The following is a 24326-nucleotide window of genomic DNA, read 5'->3' as shown; positions in this document are numbered from 1 at the left end:
TAGCATCCCCCCCCAGTATAAAATAATTATAGCCCCAAATAATATCTATAGCATCCCCCCCAGTATAAAATAATTATAGCCCCAAATAATATCTATAGCACCCCCCCAGTATAAAATAATTATAGCCCCAAATAATATCTATAGCATCCCCCCCAGTATAAAATAATTATAGCCCCAAATAATATATATAGCATCCCCCCAGTATAAAATAATTATAGCCCCAAATAATATATATAGCACCCCCCAGTATAAAATAATTATAGCCCCAAATAATATCTATAGCATCCCCCCCAGTATAAAATAATTATAGCCCCAAATAATATCTATAGCACCCCCCCCAGTATAAAATAATTATAGCCCCAAATAATATCTATAGCATCCCCCCCAGTATAAAATAATTATAGCCCCAAATAATATATATAGCATCCCCCCCAGTATAAAATAATTATATCCCCAAATAATATCTATAGCATCCCCCCCCAGTATAAAATAATTATAACCCCAAATAATATCTATAGCATCCCCTCCCAGTATAAAATAATTATAGCCCCAAATAATATATATAGCACCCCCCCAGTATAAAATAATTATAGCCCCAAATAATATCTATAGCACCCCCCCCCAGTATAAAATAATTATAACCCCAAATAATATCTATAGCATCCCCCCCAGTATAAAATAATTATAGCCCCAAATAATATCTATAGCATCCCCCCCCAGTATAAAATAATTATAGCCCCAAATAATATCTATAGCATCCCCCCCCAGTATAAAATAATTATAGCCCCAAATAATATATATAGCACCCCCCAGTATAAAATAATTATAGCCCCAAATAATATCTATAGCATCTCCCCCCAGTATAAAATAATTATAGCCCCAAATAATATATATAGCACCCCCCCAGTATAAAATAATTATAGCCCCAAATAATATCTATAGCACCCCCCCCCAGTATAAAATAATTATAGCCCCAAATAATATCTATAGCATCCCCCCAGTATAAAATAATTATAGCCCCAAATAATATATATAGCATCCCCCCAGTATAAAATAATTATAGCCCCAAATAATATATATAGCACCCCCCCAGTATAAAATAATTATAGCCCCAAATAATATCTATAGCATCCCCCCCAGTATAAAATAATTATAACCCCAAATAATATCTATAGCATCCCCTCCCAGTATAAAATAATTATAGCCCCAAATAATATATATAGCACCCCCCCAGTATAAAATAATTATAGCCCCAAATAATATCTATAGCACCCCCCCCCCAGTATAAAATAATTATAACCCCAAATAATATCTATAGCATCCCCCCCAGTATAAAATAATTATAGCCCCAAATAATATCTATAGCATCCCCCCCAGTATAAAATAATTATAGCCCCAAATAATATCTATAGCATCCCCCCCAGTATAAAATAATTATAGCCCCAAATAATATATATAGCACCCCCCCAGTATAAAATAATTATAGCCCCAAATAATATATATAGCACCCCCCCAGTATAAAAATAATTATAGCCCCAAATAATACCTATAGCACCCCCCCCAGTATAAAATAATTATAGCCCCAAATAATATCTATAGCATCCCCCCCAGTATAAAATAATTATAGCCCCAAATAATATATATAGCCTCCCCCCAGTATAAAATAATTATAGCCCAAATAATATATATAGCACCCCCCCAGTATAAAATAATTATAGCCCCAAATAATACCTATAGCACCCCCCCAGTATAAAATAATTATAGCCCCAAATAATATATATAGCATCCCCCCCAGTATAAAATAATTATTGCCCCAAATAATATCTATAGCATCCCCCCCAGTATAAAATAATTATAGCCCCAAATAATATCTATAGCATCCCCCCCAGTATAAAATAATTATAGCCCCAAATAATATCTATAGCACCCCCCAGTATAAAATAATTATAGCCCCAAATAATATATATAGCACCCCCCCAGTATAAAATAATTATAACCCCAAATAATATCTATAGCATCCCTCCCAGTATAAAATAATTATAGCCCCAAATAATATCTATAGCATCCCCCCCAGTATAAAATAATTATAGCCCCAAATAATATCTATAGCACCCCCCCCCAGTATAAAATAATTATAACCCCAAATAATATCTATAGCATCCCCCCCAGTATAAAATAATTATAGCCCCAAATAATATATATAGCACCCCCCCAGTATAAAATAATTATAGCCCCAAATAATATGTATAGCATCCCCCCCAGTATAAAATAATTATAGCCCCAAATAATATCTATAGCACCCCCCTAGTATAAAATAATTATAGCCCCAAATAATATCTATAGCATCCCCCCCAGTATAAAATAATTATAGCCACAAATAATATCTATAGCACCCCCCAGTATAAAATAATTATAGCCCCAAATAATATATATAGCATCCCCCCCCAGTATAAAATAATTATTGCCCCAAATAATATCTATAGCATCCCCCCCCAGTATAAAATAATTATAGCCCCAAATAATATCTATAGCATCCCCCCCAGTATAAAATAATTATAGCCCCAAATAATATCTATAGCACCCCCCCCAGTATAAAATAATTATAGCCCCAAATAATATCTATAGCATCCCCCCCAGTATAAAATAATTATAGCCCCAAATAATATATATAGCATCCCCCCAGTATAAAATAATTATAGCCCCAAATAATATCTATAGCACCCCCCCAGTATAAAATAATTATAGCCCCAAATAATATATATAGCACCCCCCCAGTATAAAATAATTATAGCCCCAAATAATATCTATAGCATCCCCCCCAGTATAAAATAATTATAGCCCCAAATAATATCTATAGCATCCCCCCCCAGTATAAAATAATTATAGCCCCAAATAATATCTATAGCACCCCCCCCAGTATAAAATAATTATAGCCCCAAATAATATCTATAGCATCCCCCCCAGTATAAAATAATTATAGCCCCAAATAATATATATAGCATCCCCCCAGTATAAAATAATTATAGCCCCAAATAATATATATAGCACCCCCCCAGTATAAAATAATTATAGCCCCAAATAATATCTATAGCATCCCCCCCAGTATAAAATAATTATAGCCCCAAATAATATCTATAGCACCCCCCCCAGTATAAAATAATTATAGCCCCAAATAATATCTATAGCATCCCCCCCCAGTATAAAATAATTATAGCCCCAAATAATATATATAGCATCCCCCCCCAGTATAAAATAATTATATCCCCAAATAATATCTATAGCATCCCCCCCCAGTATAAAATAATTATAACCCCAAATAATATCTATAGCATCCCTCCCAGTATAAAATAATTATAGCCCCAAATAATATATATAGCACCCCCCCAGTATAAAATAATTATAGCCCCAAATAATATCTATAGCACCCCCCCCCAGTATAAAATAATTATAACCCCAAATAATATCTATAGCATCCCCCCCAGTATAAAATAATTATAGCCCCAAATAATATCTATAGCATCCCCCCCCAGTATAAAATAATTATAGCCCCAAATAATATATATAGCACCCCCCCAGTATAAAATAATTATAGCCCCAAATAATATCTATAGCATCCCCCCCCAGTATAAAATAATTATAGCCCCAAATAATATATATAGCCTCCCCCCCAGTATAAAATAATTATAGCCCCAAATAATATATATAGCACCCCCCCAGTATAAAATAATTATAGCCCCAAATAATACCTATAGCACCCCCCCCAGTATAAAATAATTATAGCCCCAAATAATATCTATAGCATCCCCCCCAGTATAAAATAATTATAGCCCCAAATAATATCTATAGCATCCCCTCCCAGTATAAAATAATTATAGCCCAAATAATATATATAGCACCCCCCAGTATAAAATAATTATAGCCCCAAATAATATCTATAGCACCCCCCCCAGTATAAAATAATTATAACCCCAAATAATATCTATAGCATCCCCCCCAGTATAAAATAATTATAGCCCCAAATAATATCTATAGCATCCCCCCCAGTATAAAATAATTATAGCCCAAATAATATCTATAGCATCCCCCCCCAGTATAAAATAATTATAGCCCCAAATAATATATATAGCACCCCCCCAGTATAAAATAATTATAGCCCCAAATAATATCTATAGCATCCCCCCCCAGTATAAAATAATTATAGCCCCAAATAATATATATAGCCTCCCCCCCAGTATAAAATAATTATAGCCCCAAATAATATATATAGCACCCCCCCCAGTATAAAATAATTATAACCCCAAATAATATCTATAGCATCCCCCCCAGTATAAAATAATTATAGCCCCAAATAATATCTATAGCATCCCCCCCCAGTATAAAATAATTATAGCCCCAAATAATATCTATAGCATCCCCCCCCAGTATAAAATAATTATAGCCCCAAATAATATATATAGCACCCCCCAGTATAAAATAATTATAGCCCCAAATAATATCTATAGCATCCCCCCCCAGTATAAAATAATTATAGCCCCAAATAATATATATAGCCTCCCCCCCAGTATAAAATAATTATAGCCCCAAATAATATATATAGCACCCCCCCAGTATAAAATAATTATAGCCCCAAATAATATCTATAGCATCCCCCCCCAGTATAAAATAATTATAGCCCCAAATAATATATATAGCATCCCCCCCCAGTATAAAATAATTATATCCCCAAATAATATCTATAGCATCCCCCCCCAGTATAAAATAATTATAACCCCAAATAATATCTATAGCATCCCCTCCCAGTATAAAATAATTATAGCCCCAAAATAATATATATAGCACCCCCCCAGTATAAATAATTATAGCCCCAAATAATATCTATAGCACCCCCCCAGTATAAAATAATTATAACCCCAAATAATATCTATAGCATCCCCCCCAGTATAAAATAATTATAGCCCCAAATAATATCTATAGCATCCCCCCCCAGTATAAAATAATTATAGCCCCAAATAATATCTATAGCATCCCCCCCCAGTATAAAATAATTATAGCCCCCAAATAATATATATAGCACCCCCCCAGTATAAAATAATTATAGCCCCAAATAATATCTATAGCATCCCCCCCAGTATAAAATAATTATAGCCCCAAATAATACCTATAGCACCCCCCCCAGTATAAAATAATTATAGCCCCAAATAATATATATAGCATCCCCCCCAGTATAAAATAATTATTGCCCCAAATAATATCTATAGCATCCCCCCCCAGTATAAAATAATTATAGCCCCAAATAATATCTATAGCATCCCCCCCCAGTATAAAATAATTATAGCCCCAAATAATATCTATAGCACCCCCCCAGTATAAAATAATTATAGCCCCAAATAATATATATAGCATCCCCCCCAGTATAAAATAATTATAGCCCCAAATAATATATATAGCATCCCCCCCCAGTATAAAATAATTATAGCCCCAAATAATATATATAGCACCCCCCCAGTATAAAATAATTATAGCCCCAAATAATATCTATAGCACCCCCCCCAGTATAAAATAATTATAACCCCAAATAATATCTATAGCATCCCCCCCAGTATAAAATAATTATAGCCCCAAATAATATCTATAGCATCCCCCCCAGTATAAAATAATTATAGCCCCAAATAATATATATAGCCTCCCCCCCAGTATAAAATAATTATAGCCCCAAATAATATATATAGCACCCCCCCAGTATAAAATAATTATAGCCCCAAATAATACCTATAGCACCCCCCCAGTATAAAATAATTATAGCCCCAAATAATATATATAGCATCCCCCCCAGTATAAAATAATTATTGCCCCAAATAATATCTATAGCATCCCCCCCAGTATAAAATAATTATAGCCCAAATAATATCTATAGCATCCCCCCCCAGTATAAAATAATTATAGCCCCAAATAATATCTATAGCACCCCCCCAGTATAAAATAATTATAGCCCCAAATAATATATATAGCACCCCCCAGTATAAAATAATTATAGCCCCAAATAATATATATAGCATCCCCCCCCAGTATAAAATAATTATATCCCCAAATAATATCTATAGCATCCCCCCCCAGTATAAAATAATTATAACCCCAAATAATATCTATAGCATCCCCTCCCAGTATAAAATAATTATAGCCCCAAATAATATATATAGCACCCCCCCAGTATAAAATAATTATAGCCCCAAATAATATCTATAGCACCCCCCCCAGTATAAAATAATTATAACCCCAAATAATATCTATAGCATCCCCCCCAGTATAAAATAATTATAGCCCAAATAATATCTATAGCATCCCCCCCCAGTATAAAATAATTATAGCCCCAAATAATATCTATAGCATCCCCCCCAGTATAAAATAATTATAGCCCCAAATAATATATATAGCACCCCCCCAGTATAAAATAATTATAGCCCCAAATAATATCTATAGCATCCCCCCCCAGTATAAAATAATTATAGCCCCAAATAATATATATAGCTCCCCCCCAGTATAAAATAATTATAGCCCAAATAATATATATAGCACCCCCCCAGTATAAAATAATTATAGCCCCAAATAATACCTATAGCACCCCCCCAGTATAAAATAATTATAGCCCCAAATAATATATATAGCATCCCCCCCCAGTATAAAATAATTATTGCCCCAAATAATATCTATAGCATCCCCCCCAGTATAAAATAATTATAGCCCCAAATAATATCTATAGCATCCCCCCCCAGTATAAAATAATTATAGCCCCAAATAATATCTATAGCACCCCCCAGTATAAAATAATTATAGCCCCAAATAATATATATAGCACCCCCCCAGTATAAAATAATTATAACCCCAAATAATATCTATAGCATCCCCTCCCAGTATAAAATAATTATAGCCCCAAATAATATCTATAGCATCCCCCCCCAGTATAAAATAATTATAGCCCCAAATAATATCTATAGCACCCCCCCCAGTATAAAATAATTATAACCCCAAATAATATCTATAGCATCCCCCCCAGTATAAAATAATTATAGCCCCAAATAATATATATAGCACCCCCCCAGTATAAAATAATTATAGCCCCAAATAATATGTATAGCATCCCCCCCAGTATAAAATAATTATAGCCCCAAATAATATCTATAGCACCCCCCTAGTATAAAATAATTATAGCCCCAAATAATATCTATAGCATCCCCCCCAGTATAAAATAATTATAGCCCCAAATAATATCTATAGCACCCCCCAGTATAAAATAATTATAGCCCCAAATAATATATATAGCATCCCCCCCCAGTATAAAATAATTATTGCCCCAAATAATATCTATAGCATCCCCCCCAGTATAAAATAATTATAGCCCCAAATAATATCTATAGCACCCCCCCAGTATAAAATAATTATAGCCCCAAATAATATCTATAGCACCCCCCCAGTATAAAATAACTATAGCCCCCAAATAATATCTATAGCACCCCCCAGTATAAAATAATTATAGCCCCAAATAATATCTATAGCACCCCCCCAGTATAAAATAACTATAGCCCCAAATAATATATATAGCACCCCCCCCAGTATAAAATAATTATAGCCCCAAATAATATCTATAGCACCCCCCCCCCAGTATAAAATAATTATAGCCCCAAATAATATCTATAGCACCCCCCAGTATAAAATAATTATAGCCCCAAATAATATCTATAGCACCCCCCCAGTATAAAATAATTATAGCCCAAATAATATATATAGCACCCCCCCAGTATAAAATAATTATAGCCCCAAATAATATCTATAGCACCCCCCCAGTATAAAATAATTATAGCCCCAAATAATATCTATAGCATCCCCCCCAGTATAAAATAATTATAGCCCCAAATAATATATATAGCATCCCCCCAGTATAAAATAATTATATCCCCAAATAATATCTATAGCATCCCCCCCCAGTATAAAATAATTATAGCCCCAAATAATATCTATAGCATCCCCCCCCAGTATAAAATAATTATAGCCCCAAATAATATATATAGCACCCCCCCCAGTATAAAATAATTATAGCCCCAAATAATATATATAGCACCCCCCAGTATAAAATAATTATAGCCCCAAATAATATATATAGCATCCCCCCCCAGTATAAAATGATTATAGCCCCAAATAATATATATAGCACCCCCCCAGTATAAAATAATTATAGCCCCAAATAATATATATAGCATCCCCCCCCAGTATAAAATAATTATAGCCCCAAATAATATATATATAGCATCCCCCCCAGTATAAAATAATTATAGCCCCAAATAATATCTATAGCACCCCCCCAGTATAAAATAATTATAGCCCCAAATAATATATATAGCATCCCCCCCCCCAGTATAAAATAATTATAGCCCCAAATAATATCTATAGCATCCCCCCCCAGTATAAAATAATTATAGCCCCAAATAATATATATAGCCTCCCCCCCAGTATAAAATAATTATAGCCCCAAATAATATATATAGCACCCCCCCAGTATAAAATAATTATAGCCCCAAATAATACCTATAGCACCCCCCAGTATAAAATAATTATAGCCCCAAATAATATATATAGCATCCCCCCCCCAGTATAAAATAATTATGCCCCCAAATAATATCTATAGCATCCCCCCCCAGTATAAAATAATTATAGCCCCAAATAATATCTATAGCATCCCCCCCCAGTATAAAATAATTATAGCCCAAATAATATCTATAGCACCCCCCAGTATAAAATAATTATAGCCCCAAATAATATATATAGCACCCCCCCAGTATAAAATAATTATAACCCCAAATAATATCTATAGCATCCCCTCCCAGTTTAAATAATTATAGCCCCAAATAATATCTATAGCATCCCCCCCCAGTATAAAATAATTATAGCCCCAAATAATATCTATAGCACCCCCCCCCAGTATAAAATAATTATACTGGGGGGGGGGGGTGCTATAGATATTATTTGGGGCTATAATTATTTTATACTGGGGGGGGATGCTATAGATATTATTTGGGGCTATAATTATTTTATACTGGGAGGGGATGCTATAGATATTATTTGGGGTTATAATTATTTTATACTGGGGGGGTGCTATATATATTATTTGGGGCTATAATTATTTTATACTGGGGGGTGCTATAGATATTATTTGGGGCTATAATTATTTTATACTGGGGGGGGATGCTATAGATATTATTTGGGGCTATAATTATTTTATACTGGGGGGGGATGCTATAGATATTATTTGGGGCAATAATTATTTTATACTGGGGGGGGATGCTATATATATTATTTGGGGCTATAATTATTTTATACTGGGGGGGTGCTATAGGTATTATTTGGGGCTATAATTATTTTATACTGGGGGGGTGCTATATATATTATTTGGGGCTATAATTATTTTATACTGGGGGGGAGGCTATATATATTATTTGGGGCTATAATTATTTTATACTGGGGGGGATGCTATAGATATTATTTGGGGCTATAATTATTTTATACTGGGGGGGGGGATGCTATATATATTATTTGGGGCTATAATTATTTTATACTGGGGGGGTGCTATAGATATTATTTGGGGCTATAATTATTTTATACTGGGGGGGGATGCTATATATATATTATTTGGGGCTATAATTATTTTATACTGGGGGGGGGATGCTATATATATTATTTGGGGCTATAATTATTTTATACTGGGGGGGTGCTATATATATTATTTGGGGCTATAATCATTTTATACTGGGGGGGATGCTATATATATTATTTGGGGCTATAATTATTTTATACTGGGGGGGTGCTATATATATTATTTGGGGCTATAATTATTTTATACTGGGGGGGTGCTATATATATTATTTGGGGCTATAATTATTTTATACTGGGGGGGATGCTATAGATATTATTTGGGGCTATAATTATTTTATACTGGGGGGGGATGCTATAGATATTATTTGGGGATATAATTATTTTATACTGGGGGGGGATGCTATATATATTATTTGGGGCTATAATTATTTTATACTGGGGGGATGCTATAGATATTATTTGGGGCTATAATTATTTTATACTGGGGGGGGTGCTATAGATATTATTTGGGGCTATAATTATTTTATACTGGGGGGGTGCTATATATATTATTTGGGGCTATAATTATTTTATACTGGGGGGGGGTGCTATAGATATTATTTGGGGCTATAATTATTTTATACTGGGGGGGTGCTATAGATATTATTTGGGGCTATAATTATTTTATACTGGGGGGGGGGTGCTATAGATATTATTTGGGGCTATAATTATTTTATACTGGGGGGGGTGCTATATATATTATTTGGGGCTATAGTTATTTTATACTGGGGGGTGCTATAGATATTATTTGGGGCTATAATTATTTTATACTGGGGGGGTGCTATAGATATTATTTGGGGCTATAGTTATTTTATACTGGGGGGGGGTGCTATAGATATTATTTGGGGCTATAATTATTTTATACTGGGGGGGTGCTATAGATATTATTTGGGGCTATAATTATTTTATACTGGGGGGGGGATGCTATAGATATTATTTGGGGCAATAATTATTTTATACTGGGGGGGGATGCTATATATATTATTTGGGGCTATAATTATTTTATACTGGGGGGTGCTATAGATATTATTTGGGGCTATAATTATTTTATACTGGGGGGGATGCTATAGATATTATTTGGGGCTATAATTATTTTATACTAGGGGGGTGCTATAGATATTATTTGGGGCTATAATTATTTTATACTGGGGGGGATGCTATACATATTATTTGGGGCTATAATTATTTTATACTGGGGGGGTGCTATATATATTATTTGGGGCTATAATTATTTTATACTGGGGGGGATGCTATAGATATTATTTGGGGTTATAATTATTTTATACTGGGGGGGGGTGCTATAGATATTATTTGGGGCTATAATTATTTTATACTGGGGGGGGATGCTATAGATATTATTTGGGGCTATAATTATTTTATACTGGGAGGGGATGCTATAGATATTATTTGGGGTTATAATTATTTTATACTGGGGGGGTGCTATATATATTATTTGGGGCTATAATTATTTTATACTGGGGGGTGCTATAGATATTATTTGGGGCTATAATTATTTTATACTGGGGGGGGATGCTATAGATATTATTTGGGGCTATAATTATTTTATACTGGGGGGGATGCTATAGATATTATTTGGGGCAATAATTATTTTATACTGGGGGGGGATGCTATATATATTATTTGGGGCTATAATTATTTTATACTGGGGGGGTGCTATAGGTATTATTTGGGGCTATAATTATTTTATACTGGGGGGGTGCTATATATATTATTTGGGGCTATAATTATTTTATACTGGGGGGGAGGCTATATATATTATTTGGGGCTATAATTATTTTATACTGGGGGGGGATGCTATAGATATTATTTGGGGCTATAATTATTTTATACTGGGGGGGTGCTATATATATTATTTGGGGCTATAATTATTTTATACTGGGGGGGGATGCTATAGATATTATTTGGGGCTATAATTATTTTATACTGGGGGGGGATGCTATAGATATTATTTGGGGCTATAATTATTTTATACTGGGGGGGATGCTATAGATATTATTTGGGGTTATAATTATTTTATACTGGGGGGGGGTGCTATAGATATTATTTGGGGCTATAATTATTTTATACTGGGGGGTGCTATATATATTATTTGGGGCTATAATTATTTTATACTGGGAGGGGATGCTATAGATATTATTTGGGGTTATAATTATTTTATACTGGGGGGGGATGCTATAGATATTATTTGGGGATATAATTATTTTATACTGGGGGGGGATGCTATATATATTATTTGGGGCTATAATTATTTTATACTGGGGGGGTGCTATATATATTATTTGGGGCTATAATTATTTTATACTGGGGGGTGCTATAGATATTATTTGGGGCTATAATTATTTTATACTGGGGGGGGATGCTATAGATATTATTTGGGGCTATAATTATTTTATACTGGGGGGGGATGCTATAGATATTATTTGGGGCAATAATTATTTTATACTGGGGGGGATGCTATATATATTATTTGGGGCTATAATTATTTTATACTGGGGGGGTGCTATAGGTATTATTTGGGGCTATAATTATTTTATACTGGGGGGGTGCTATATATATTATTTGGGGCTATAATTATTTTATACTGGGGGGGAGGCTATATATATTATTTGGGGCTATAATTATTTTATACTGGGGGGGGGATGCTATAGATATTATTTGGGGCTATAATTATTTTATACTGGGGGGGATGCTATAGATATTATTTGGGGTTATAATTATTTTATACTGGGGGGGGTGCTATAGATATTATTTGGGGCTATAATTATTTATACTGGGGGGGTGCTATATATATTATTTGGGGCTATAATTATTTTATACTGGGGGGGGATGCTATATATATTATTTGGGGCTATAATTATTTTATACTGGGGGGGATGCTATATATATTATTTGGGGCTATAATTATTTTATACTGGGGGGGTGCTATAGATATTATTTGGGGCTATAATTATTTTATACTGGGGGGGGATGCTATAGATATTATTTGGGGCTATAATTATTTTATACTGGGGGGGGATGCTATAGATATTATTTGGGGCAATAATTATTTTATACTGGGGGGGATGCTATATATATTATTTGGGGCTATAATTATTTTATACTGGGGGGTGCTATAGGTATTATTTGGGGGCTATAATTATTTTATACTGGGGGGGGATGCTATAGATATTATTTGGGGCTATAATTATTTTATACTGGGGGGGTGCTATATATATTATTTGGGGCTATAATTATTTTATACTGGGGGGGGATGCTATAGATATTATTTGGGGCTATAATTATTTTATACTGGGGGGGATGCTATAGATATTATTTGGGGCTATAATTATTTTATACTGGGGGGGATGCTATAGATATTATTTGGGGTTATAATTATTTTATACTGGGGGGGGTGCTATAGATATTATTTGGGGCTATAATTATTTTATACTGGGGGGGTGCTATATATATTATTTGGGGCTATAATTATTTTATACTGGGAGGGGATGGCTATAGATATTATTTGGGGTTATAATTATTTTATACTGGGGGGGGATGCTATAGATATTATTTGGGGATATAATTATTTTATACTGGGGGGGGATGCTATATATATTATTTGGGGCTATAATTATTTTATACTGGGGGGGGATGCTATAGATATTATTTGGGGCTATAATTATTTTATACTGGGGGGGTGCTATATATATTATTTGGGGCTATAATTATTTTATACTGGGGGGGAGGCTATATATATTATTTGGGGCTATAATTATTTTATACTGGGGGGGGATGCTATAGATATTATTTGGGGCTATAATTATTTTATACTGGGGGGTGCTATATATATTATTTGGGGCTATAATTATTTTATACTGGGGGGGGATGCTATAGATATTATTTGGGGCTATAATTATTTTATACTGGGGGGGGATGCTATAGATATTATTTGGGGCTATAATTATTTTATACTGGGGGGGGATGCTATAGATATTATTTGGGGTTATAATTATTTTATACTGGGGGGGTGCTATATATATTATTTGGGGCTATAATTATTTTATACTGGGGGGAGGCTATATATATTATTTGGGGCTATAATTATTTTATACTGGGGGGGGATGCTATAGATATTATTTGGGGCTATAATTATTTTATACTGGGGGGGTGCTATATATATTATTTGGGGCTATAATTATTTTATACTGGGGGGGTGCTATAGATATTATTTGGGGCTATAATTATTTTATACTGGGGGGGATGCTATAGATATTATTTGGGGCTATAATTATTTTATACTGGGGGGGATGCTATAGATATTATTTGGGGTTATAATTATTTTATACTGGGGGGGGTGCTATAGATATTATTTGGGGCTATAATTATTTTATACTGGGGGGGTGCTATATATATTATTTGGGGCTATAATTATTTTATACTGGGAGGGGATGCTATAGATATTATTTGGGGCTATAATTATTTTATACTGGGGGGGGATGCTATAGATATTATTTGGGGCTATAATTATTTTATACTGGGGGGGGTGCTATAGGTATTATTTGGGGCTATAATTATTTTATACTGGGGGGGTGCTATATATATTATTTGGGGCTATAATTATTTTATACTGGGGGGGAGGCTATATATATTATTTGGGGCTATAATTATTTTATACTGGGGGGGGATGCTATAGATATTATTTGGGGCTATAATTATTTTATACTGGGGGGGTGCTATATATATTATTTGGGGCTATAATTATTTTATACTGGGGGGGGATGCTATAGATATTATTTGGGGCTATAATTATTTTATACTGGGGGGGATGCTATAGATATTATTTGGGGTTATAATTATTTTATACTGGGGGGGGGTGCTATAGATATTATTTGGGGCTATAATTATTTTATACTGGGGGGGTGCTATATATATTATTTGGGGCTATAATTATTTTATACTGGGAGGGGATGCTATAGATATTATTTGGGGTTATAATTATTTTATACTGGGGGGGGATGCTATAGATATTATTTGGGGATATAATTATTTTATACTGGGGGGGGATGCTATATATATTATTTGGGGCTATAATTATTTTATACTGGGGGGGATGCTATAGATATTATTTGGGGCTATAATTATTTTATACTGGGGGGGGTGCTATAGATATTATTTGGGGCTATAATTATTTTATACTGGGGGGATGCTATAGATATTATTTGGGGCTATAATTATTTTATACTGGGGGGGTGCTATATATATTATTTGGGGCTATAATTATTTTATACTGGGGGGATGCTATATATATTATTTGGGGCTATAATTATTTTATACTGGGGGGGATGCTATAGATATTATTTGGGGCTATAATTATTTTATACTGGGGGGGGTGCTATAGATATTATTTGGGGCTATAATTATTTTATACTGGGGGGGGATGCTATAGATATTATTTGGGGCTATAATTATTTTATACTGGGGGGGATGCTATAGATATTATTTGGGGCTATAATTATTTTATACTGGGGGGGTGCTATATATATTATTTGGGGCTATAATTATTTTATACTGGGGGGGGGTGCTATAGATATTATTTGGGGCTATAATTATTTTATACTGGGGGGATGCTATATATATTATTTGGGGCTATAATTATTTTATACTGGGGGGGATGCTATAGATATTATTTGGGGCTATAATTATTTTATACTGGGGGGGGTGCTATAGATATTATTTGGGGCTATAATTATTTTATACTGGGGGGGGATGCTATAGATATTATTTGGGGCTATAATTATTTTATACTGGGGGGGGGATGCTATAGATATTATTTGGGGCAATAATTATTTTATACTGGGGGGGGATGCTATATATATTATTTGGGGCTATAATTATTTTATACTGGGGGGTGCTATAGATATTATTTGTGGCTATAATTATTTTATACTGGGGGGGATGCTATAGATATTATTTGGGGCTATAATTATTTTATACTAGGGGGGTGCTATAGATATTATTTGGGGCTATAATTATTTTATACTGGGGGGGATGCTATACATATTATTTGGGGCTATAATTATTTTATACTGGGGGGGTGCTATATATATTATTTGGGGCTATAATTATTTTATACTGGGGGGGATGCTATAGATATTATTTGGGGTTATAATTATTTTATACTGGGGGGGGGTGCTATAGATATTATTTGGGGCTATAATTATTTTATACTGGGGGGGATGCTATAGATATTATTTGGGGCTATAATTATTTTATACTGGGAGGGGATGCTATAGATATTATTTGGGGTTATAATTATTTTATACTGGGGGGGTGCTATATATATTATTTGGGGCTATAATTATTTTATACTGGGGGGTGCTATAGATATTATTTGGGGCTATAATTATTTTATACTGGGGGGGATGCTATAGATATTATTTGGGGCTATAATTATTTTATACTGGGGGGGGATGCTATAGATATTATTTGGGGCAATAATTATTTTATACTGGGGGGGATGCTATATATATTATTTGGGGCTATAATTATTTTATACTGGGGGGGTGCTATAGGTATTATTTGGGGCTATAATTATTTTATACTGGGGGGGTGCTATATATATTATTTGGGGCTATAATTATTTTATACTGGGGGGGAGGCTATATATATTATTTGGGGCTATAATTATTTTATACTGGGGGGGGATGCTATAGATATTATTTGGGGCTATAATTATTTTATACTGGGGGGGGTGCTATAGGTATTATTTGGGGCTATAATTATTTTATACTGGGGGGGTGCTATATATATTATTTGGGGCTATAATTATTTTATACTGGGGGGGTGCTATATATATTATTTGGGGCTATAATTATTTATACTGGGGGGGGATGCTATAGATATTATTTGGGGCTATAATTATTTTATACTGGGGGGGATGCTATAGATATTATTTGGGGCTATAATTATTTTATACTGGGGGGGATGCTATAGATATTATTTGGGGTTATAATTATTTTATACTGGGGGGGGGTGCTATAGATATTATTTGGGCTATAATTATTTTATACTGGGGGGGTGCTATATATATTATTTGGGGCTATAATTATTTTATACTGGGAGGGGATGCTATAGATATTATTTGGGGTTATAATTATTTTATACTGGGGGGATGCTATAGATATTATTTGGGGCTATAATTATTTTATACTGGGGGGGTGCTATATATATTATTTGGGGCTATAATTATTTTATACTGGGGGGATGCTATATATATTATTTGGGGCTATAATTATTTTATACTGGGGGGGATGCTATAGATATTATTTGGGGCTATAATTATTTTATACTGGGGGGGGTGCTATAGATATTATTTGGGGCTATAATTATTTTATACTGGGGGGGTGCTATATATATTATTTGGGGCTATAATTATTTTATACTGGGGGGAGATGCTATAGATATTATTTGGGGCTATAATTATTTTATACTGGGGGGGTGCTATATATATTATTTGGGGCTATAATTATTTTATACTGGGGGGGGATGCTATAGATATTATTTGGGGCTATAATTATTTTATACTGGGGGGGGATGCTATAGATATTATTTGGGGCTATAATTATTTTATACTGGGGGGGATGCTATAGATATTATTTGGGGTTATAATTATTTTATACTGGGGGGGGGTGCTATAGATATTATTTGGGGCTATAATTATTTTATACTGGGGGGGTGCTATATATATTATTTGGGGCTATAATTATTTTATACTGGGAGGGGATGCTATAGATATTATTTGGGGTTATAATTATTTTATACTGGGGGGGGATGCTATAGATATTATTTGGGGATATAATTATTTTATACTGGGGGGGATGCTATATATATTATTTGGGGCTATAATTATTTTATACTGGGGGGGATGCTATAGATATTATTTGGGGCTATAATTATTTTATACTGGGGGGGGTGCTATAGATATTATTTGGGGCTATAATTATTTTATACTGGGGGGGATGCTATAGATATTATTTGGGGCTATAATTATTTTATACTGGGGGGGTGCTATATATATTATTTGGGGCTATAATTATTTTATACTGGGGGGATGCTATATATATTATTTGGGGCTATAATTATTTTATACTGGGGGGGATGCTATAGATATTATTTGGGGCTATAATTATTTTATACTGGGGGGGTGCTATAGATATTATTTGGGGCTATAATTATTTTATACTGGGGGGGGATGCTATAGATATTATTTGGGGCTATAATTATTTTATACTGGGGGGGGATGCTATAGATATTATTTGGGGCTATAATTATTTTATACTGGGGGGGATGCTATAGATATTATTTGGGGCTATAATTATTTTATACTGGGGGGGTGCTATATATATTATTTGGGGCTATAATTATTTTATACTGGGGGGGGGTGCTATAGATATTATTTGGGGCTATAATTATTTTATACTGGGGGGATGCTATATATATTATTTGGGGCTATAATTATTTTATACTGGGGGGGATGCTATAGATATTATTTGGGGCTATAATTATTTTATACTGGGGGGGGTGCTATAGATATTATTTGGGGCTATAATTATTTTATACTGGGGGGGGATGCTATAGATATTATTTGGGGCTATAATTATTTTATACTGGGGGGGGGATGCTATAGATATTATTTGGGGCAATAATTATTTTATACTGGGGGGGGATGCTATATATATTATTTGGGGCTATAATTATTTTATACTGGGGGGTGCTATAGATATTATTTGGGGCTATAATTATTTTATACTGGGGGGGATGCTATAGATATTATTTGGGGCTATAATTATTTTATACTAGGGGGGTGCTATAGATATTATTTGGGGCTATAATTATTTTATACTGGGGGGGATGCTATACATATTATTTGGGGCTATAATTATTTTATACTGGGGGGGTGCTATATATATTATTTGGGGCTATAATTATTTTATACTGGGGGGGATGCTATAGATATTATTTGGGGTTATAATTATTTTATACTGGGGGGGGGTGCTATAGATATTATTTGGGGCTATAATTATTTTATACTGGGGGGGATGCTATAGATATTATTTGGGGCTATAATTATTTTATACTGGGAGGGGATGCTATAGATATTATTTGGGGTTATAATTATTTTATACTGGGGGGGTGCTATATATATTATTTGGGGCTATAATTATTTTATACTGGGGGGTGCTATAGATATTATTTGGGGCTATAATTATTTTATACTGGGGGGGGATGCTATAGATATTATTTGGGGCTATAATTATTTTATACTGGGGGGGGATGCTATAGATATTATTTGGGGCAATAATTATTTTATACTGGGGGGGGATGCTATATATATTATTTGGGGCTATAATTATTTTATACTGGGGGGGTGCTATAGGTATTATTTGGGGCTATAATTATTTTATACTGGGGGGGTGCTATATATATTATTTGGGGCTATAATTATTTTATACTGGGGGGGAGGCTATATATATTATTTGGGGCTATAATTATTTTATACTGGGGGGGGATGCTATAGATATTATTTGGGGCTATAATTATTTTATACTGGGGGGGGTGCTATAGGTATTATTTGGGGCTATAATTATTTTATACTGGGGGGGTGCTATATATATTATTTGGGGCTATAATTATTTTATACTGGGGGGGAGGCTATATATATTATTTGGGGCTATAATTATTTTATACTGGGGGGGATGCTATAGATATTATTTGGGGCTATAATTATTTTATACTGGGGGGGTGCTATATATATTATTTGGGGCTATAATTATTTTATACTGGGGGGGGATGCTATAGATATTATTTGGGGCTATAATTATTTTATACTGGGGGGGGATGCTATAGATATTATTTGGGGCTATAATTATTTTATACTGGGGGGGATGCTATAGATATTATTTGGGGTTATAATTATTTTATACTGGGGGGGGTGCTATAGATATTATTTGGGGCTATAATTATTTTATACTGGGGGGGTGCTATATATATTATTTGGGGCTATAATTATTTTATACTGGGAGGGGATGCTATAGATATTATTTGGGGCTATAATTATTTTATACTGGGGGGTGCTATAGATATTATTTGGGGCTATAATTATTTTATACTGGGGGGGGATGCTATAGATATTATTTGGGGCTATAATTATTTTATACTGGGGGGGGGGATGCTATAGATATTATTTGGGGCAATAATTATTTTATACTGGGGGGGGATGCTATATATATTATTTGGGGCTATAATTATTTTATACTGGGGGGGGGTGCTATAGATATTATTTGGGGCTATAATTATTTTATACTGGGGGGATGCTATATATATTATTTGGGGCTATAATTATTTTATACTGGGGGGGATGCTATAGATATTATTTGGGGCTATAATTATTTTATACTGGGGGGGGTGCTATAGATATTATTTGGGGCTATAATTATTTTATACTGGGGGGGGATGCTATAGATATTATTTGGGGCTATAATTATTTTATACTGGGGGGGGGATGCTATAGATATTATTTGGGGCAATAATTATTTTATACTGGGGGGGGATGCTATATATATTATTTGGGGCTATAATTATTTTATACTGGGGGGTGCTATAGATATTATTTGGGGCTATAATTATTTTATACTGGGGGGGATGCTATAGATATTATTTGGGGCTATAATTATTTTATACTAGGGGGGTGCTATAGATATTATTTGGGGCTATAATTATTTTATACTGGGGGGGATGCTATACATATTATTTGGGGCTATAATTATTTTATACTGGGGGGGTGCTATATATATTATTTGGGGCTATAATTATTTTATACTGGGGGGGATGCTATAGATATTATTTGGGGTTATAATTATTTTATACTGGGGGGGGGTGCTATAGATATTATTTGGGGCTATAATTATTTTATACTGGGGGGGATGCTATAGATATTATTTGGGGCTATAATTATTTTATACTGGGAGGGGATGCTATAGATATTATTTGGGGTTATAATTATTTTATACTGGGGGGGTGCTATATATATTATTTGGGGCTATAATTATTTTATACTGGGGGGTGCTATAGATATTATTTGGGGCTATAATTATTTTATACTGGGGGGGGATGCTATAGATATTATTTGGGGCTATAATTATTTTATACTGGGGGGGGATGCTATAGATATTATTTGGGGCAATAATTATTTTATACTGGGGGGGGATGCTATATATATTATTTGGGGCTATAATTATTTTATACTGGGGGGGTGCTATAGGTATTATTTGGGGCTATAATTATTTTATACTGGGGGGGTGCTATATATATTATTTGGGGCTATAATTATTTTATACTGGGGGGGAGGCTATATATATTATTTGGGGCTATAATTATTTTATACTGGGGGGGGATGCTATAGATATTATTTGGGGCTATAATTATTTTATACTGGGGGGGGTGCTATAGGTATTATTTGGGGCTATAATTATTTTATACTGGGGGGGTGCTATATATATTATTTGGGGCTATAATTATTTTATACTGGGGGGGAGGCTATATATATTATTTGGGGCTATAATTATTTTATACTGGGGGGGATGCTATAGATATTATTTGGGGCTATAATTATTTTATACTGGGGGGGTGCTATATATATTATTTGGGGCTATAATTATTTTATACTGGGGGGGGATGCTATAGATATTATTTGGGGCTATAATTATTTTATACTGGGGGGGGATGCTATAGATATTATTTGGGGCTATAATTATTTTATACTGGGGGGGATGCTATAGATATTATTTGGGGTTATAATTATTTTATACTGGGGGGGGGTGCTATAGATATTATTTGGGGCTATAATTATTTTATACTGGGGGGGTGCTATATATATTATTTGGGGCTATAATTATTTTATACTGGGAGGGGATGCTATAGATATTATTTGGGGCTATAATTATTTTATACTGGGGGGTGCTATAGATATTATTTGGGGCTATAATTATTTTATACTGGGGGGGGATGCTATAGATATTATTTGGGGCTATAATTATTTTATACTGGGGGGGGGGATGCTATAGATATTATTTGGGGCAATAATTATTTTATACTGGGGGGGGATGCTATATATATTATTTGGGGCTATAATTATTTTATACTGGGGGGGTGCTATAGGTATTATTTGGGGCTATAATTATTTTATACTGGGGGGGTGCTATATATATTATTTGGGGCTATAATTATTTTATACTGGGGGGGAGGCTATATATATTATTTGGGGCTATAATTATTTTATACTGGGGGGGGATGCTATAGATATTATTTGGGGCTATAATTATTTTATACTGGGGGGATGCTATATATATTATTTGGGGCTATAATTATTTTATACTGGGGGGGATGCTATAGATATTATTTGGGGCTATAATTATTTTATACTGGGGGGGGTGCTATAGATATTATTTGGGGCTATAATTATTTTATACTGGGGGGGTGCTATATATATTATTTGGGGCTATAATTATTTTATACTGGGGGGGTGCTATATATATTATTTGGGGCTATAATTATTTTATACTGGGGGGGGGATGCTATATATATTATTTGGGGCTATAATTATTTTATACTGGGGGGGTGCTATATATATTATTTGGGGCTATAATCATTTTATACTGGGGGGGGATGCTATATATATTATTTGGGGCTATAATTATTTTATACTGGGGGGGTGCTATAGATATTATTTGGGGCTATAATTATTTTATACTGGGGGGGGGGATGCTATATATATTATTTGGGGCTATAATTATTTTATACTGGGGGGGTGCTATAGATATTATTTGGGGCTATAATTATTTTATACTGGGGGGGGATGCTATATATATATTATTTGGGGCTATAATTATTTTATACTGGGGGGGTGCTATAGGTATTATTTGGGGCTATAATTATTTTATACTGGGGGGGTGCTATATATATTATTTGGGGCTATAATTATTTTATACTGGGGGGGAGGCTATATATATTATTTGGGGCTATAATTATTTTATACTGGGGGGGTGCTATATATATTATTTGGGGCTATAATTATTTTATACTGGGGGGGATGCTATAGATATTATTTGGGGCTATAATTATTTTATACTGGGGGGGGATGCTATAGATATTATTTGGGGCTATAATTATTTTTTACTGGGGGGGATGCTATAGATATTATTTGGGGCTATAATTATTTTATACTGGGGGGGGATGCTATAGATATTATTTGGGGCTATAATTATTTTATACTGGGGGGGGTGCTATAGATATTATTTGGGGCTATAATTATTTTATACTGGGGGGGGAATGCTATAGATATTATTTGGGGCTATAATTATTTTATACTGGGGGGGATGCTATAGATATTATTTGGGGCTATAATTATTTTATACTGGGGGGGATGCTATAGATATTATTTGGGGCTATAATTATTTTATACTGGGGGGGGATGCTATAGATATTATTTGGGGCTATAATTATTTTATACTGGGGGGGGATGCTATAGATATTATTTGGGGCTATAATTATTTTATACTGGGGGGGGCGCTATAGATATTATTTGGGGCTATAATTATTTTATACTGGGGGGGTGCTATATATATTATTTGGGGCTATAATTATTTTATACTGGGGGGGGATGCTATAGATATTATTTGGGGCTATAATTATTTTATACTGGGGGGGGGATGCTATAGATATTATTTGGGGCTATAATTATTTTATACTGGGGGGGTGCTATATATATTATTTGGGGCTATAATTATTTTATACTGGGGGGGTGCTATATATATTATTTGGGGCTATAATTATTTTATACTGGGGGGGGATGCTATAGATATTATTTGGGGCAATAATTATTTTATACTGGGGGGGGATGCTATATATATTATTTGGGGCTATAATTATTTTATACTGGGGGGGTGCTATAGGTATTATTTGGGGCTATAATTATTTTATACTGGGGGGGTGCTATATATATTATTTGGGGCTATAATTATTTTATACTGGGGGGGAGGCTATATATATTATTTGGGGCTATAATTATTTTATACTGGGGGGGGATGCTATAGATATTATTTGGGGCTATAATTATTTTATACTGGGGGGGGTGCTATAGATATTATTTGGGGCTATAATTATTTTATACTGGGGGGGTGCTATATATATTATTTGGGGCTATAATTATTTTATACTGGGGGGGTGCTATATATATTATTTGGGGCTATAATTATTTTATACTGGGGGGGGGGATGCTATATATATTATTTGGGGCTATAATTATTTTATACTGGGGGGGTGCTATATATATTATTTGGGGCTATAATCATTTTATACTGGGGGGGGATGCTATATATATTATTTGGGGCTATAATTATTTTATACTGGGGGGGTGCTATAGATATTATTTGGGGCTATAATTATTTTATACTGGGGGGGGGATGCTATATATATTATTTGGGGCTATAATTATTTTATACTGGGGGGGTGCTATAGATATTATTTGGGGCTATAATTATTTTATACTGGGGGGGTGCTATATATATTATTTGGGGCTATAATTATTT

The sequence above is a fragment of the Engystomops pustulosus genome, chromosome 3, assembly GCF_040894005.1.
Source record: "Engystomops pustulosus chromosome 3, aEngPut4.maternal, whole genome shotgun sequence".
Lineage (NCBI taxonomy): Eukaryota > Metazoa > Chordata > Amphibia > Anura > Leptodactylidae > Engystomops > Engystomops pustulosus.
Note: the sequence above shows the minus strand (reverse complement) of the source record.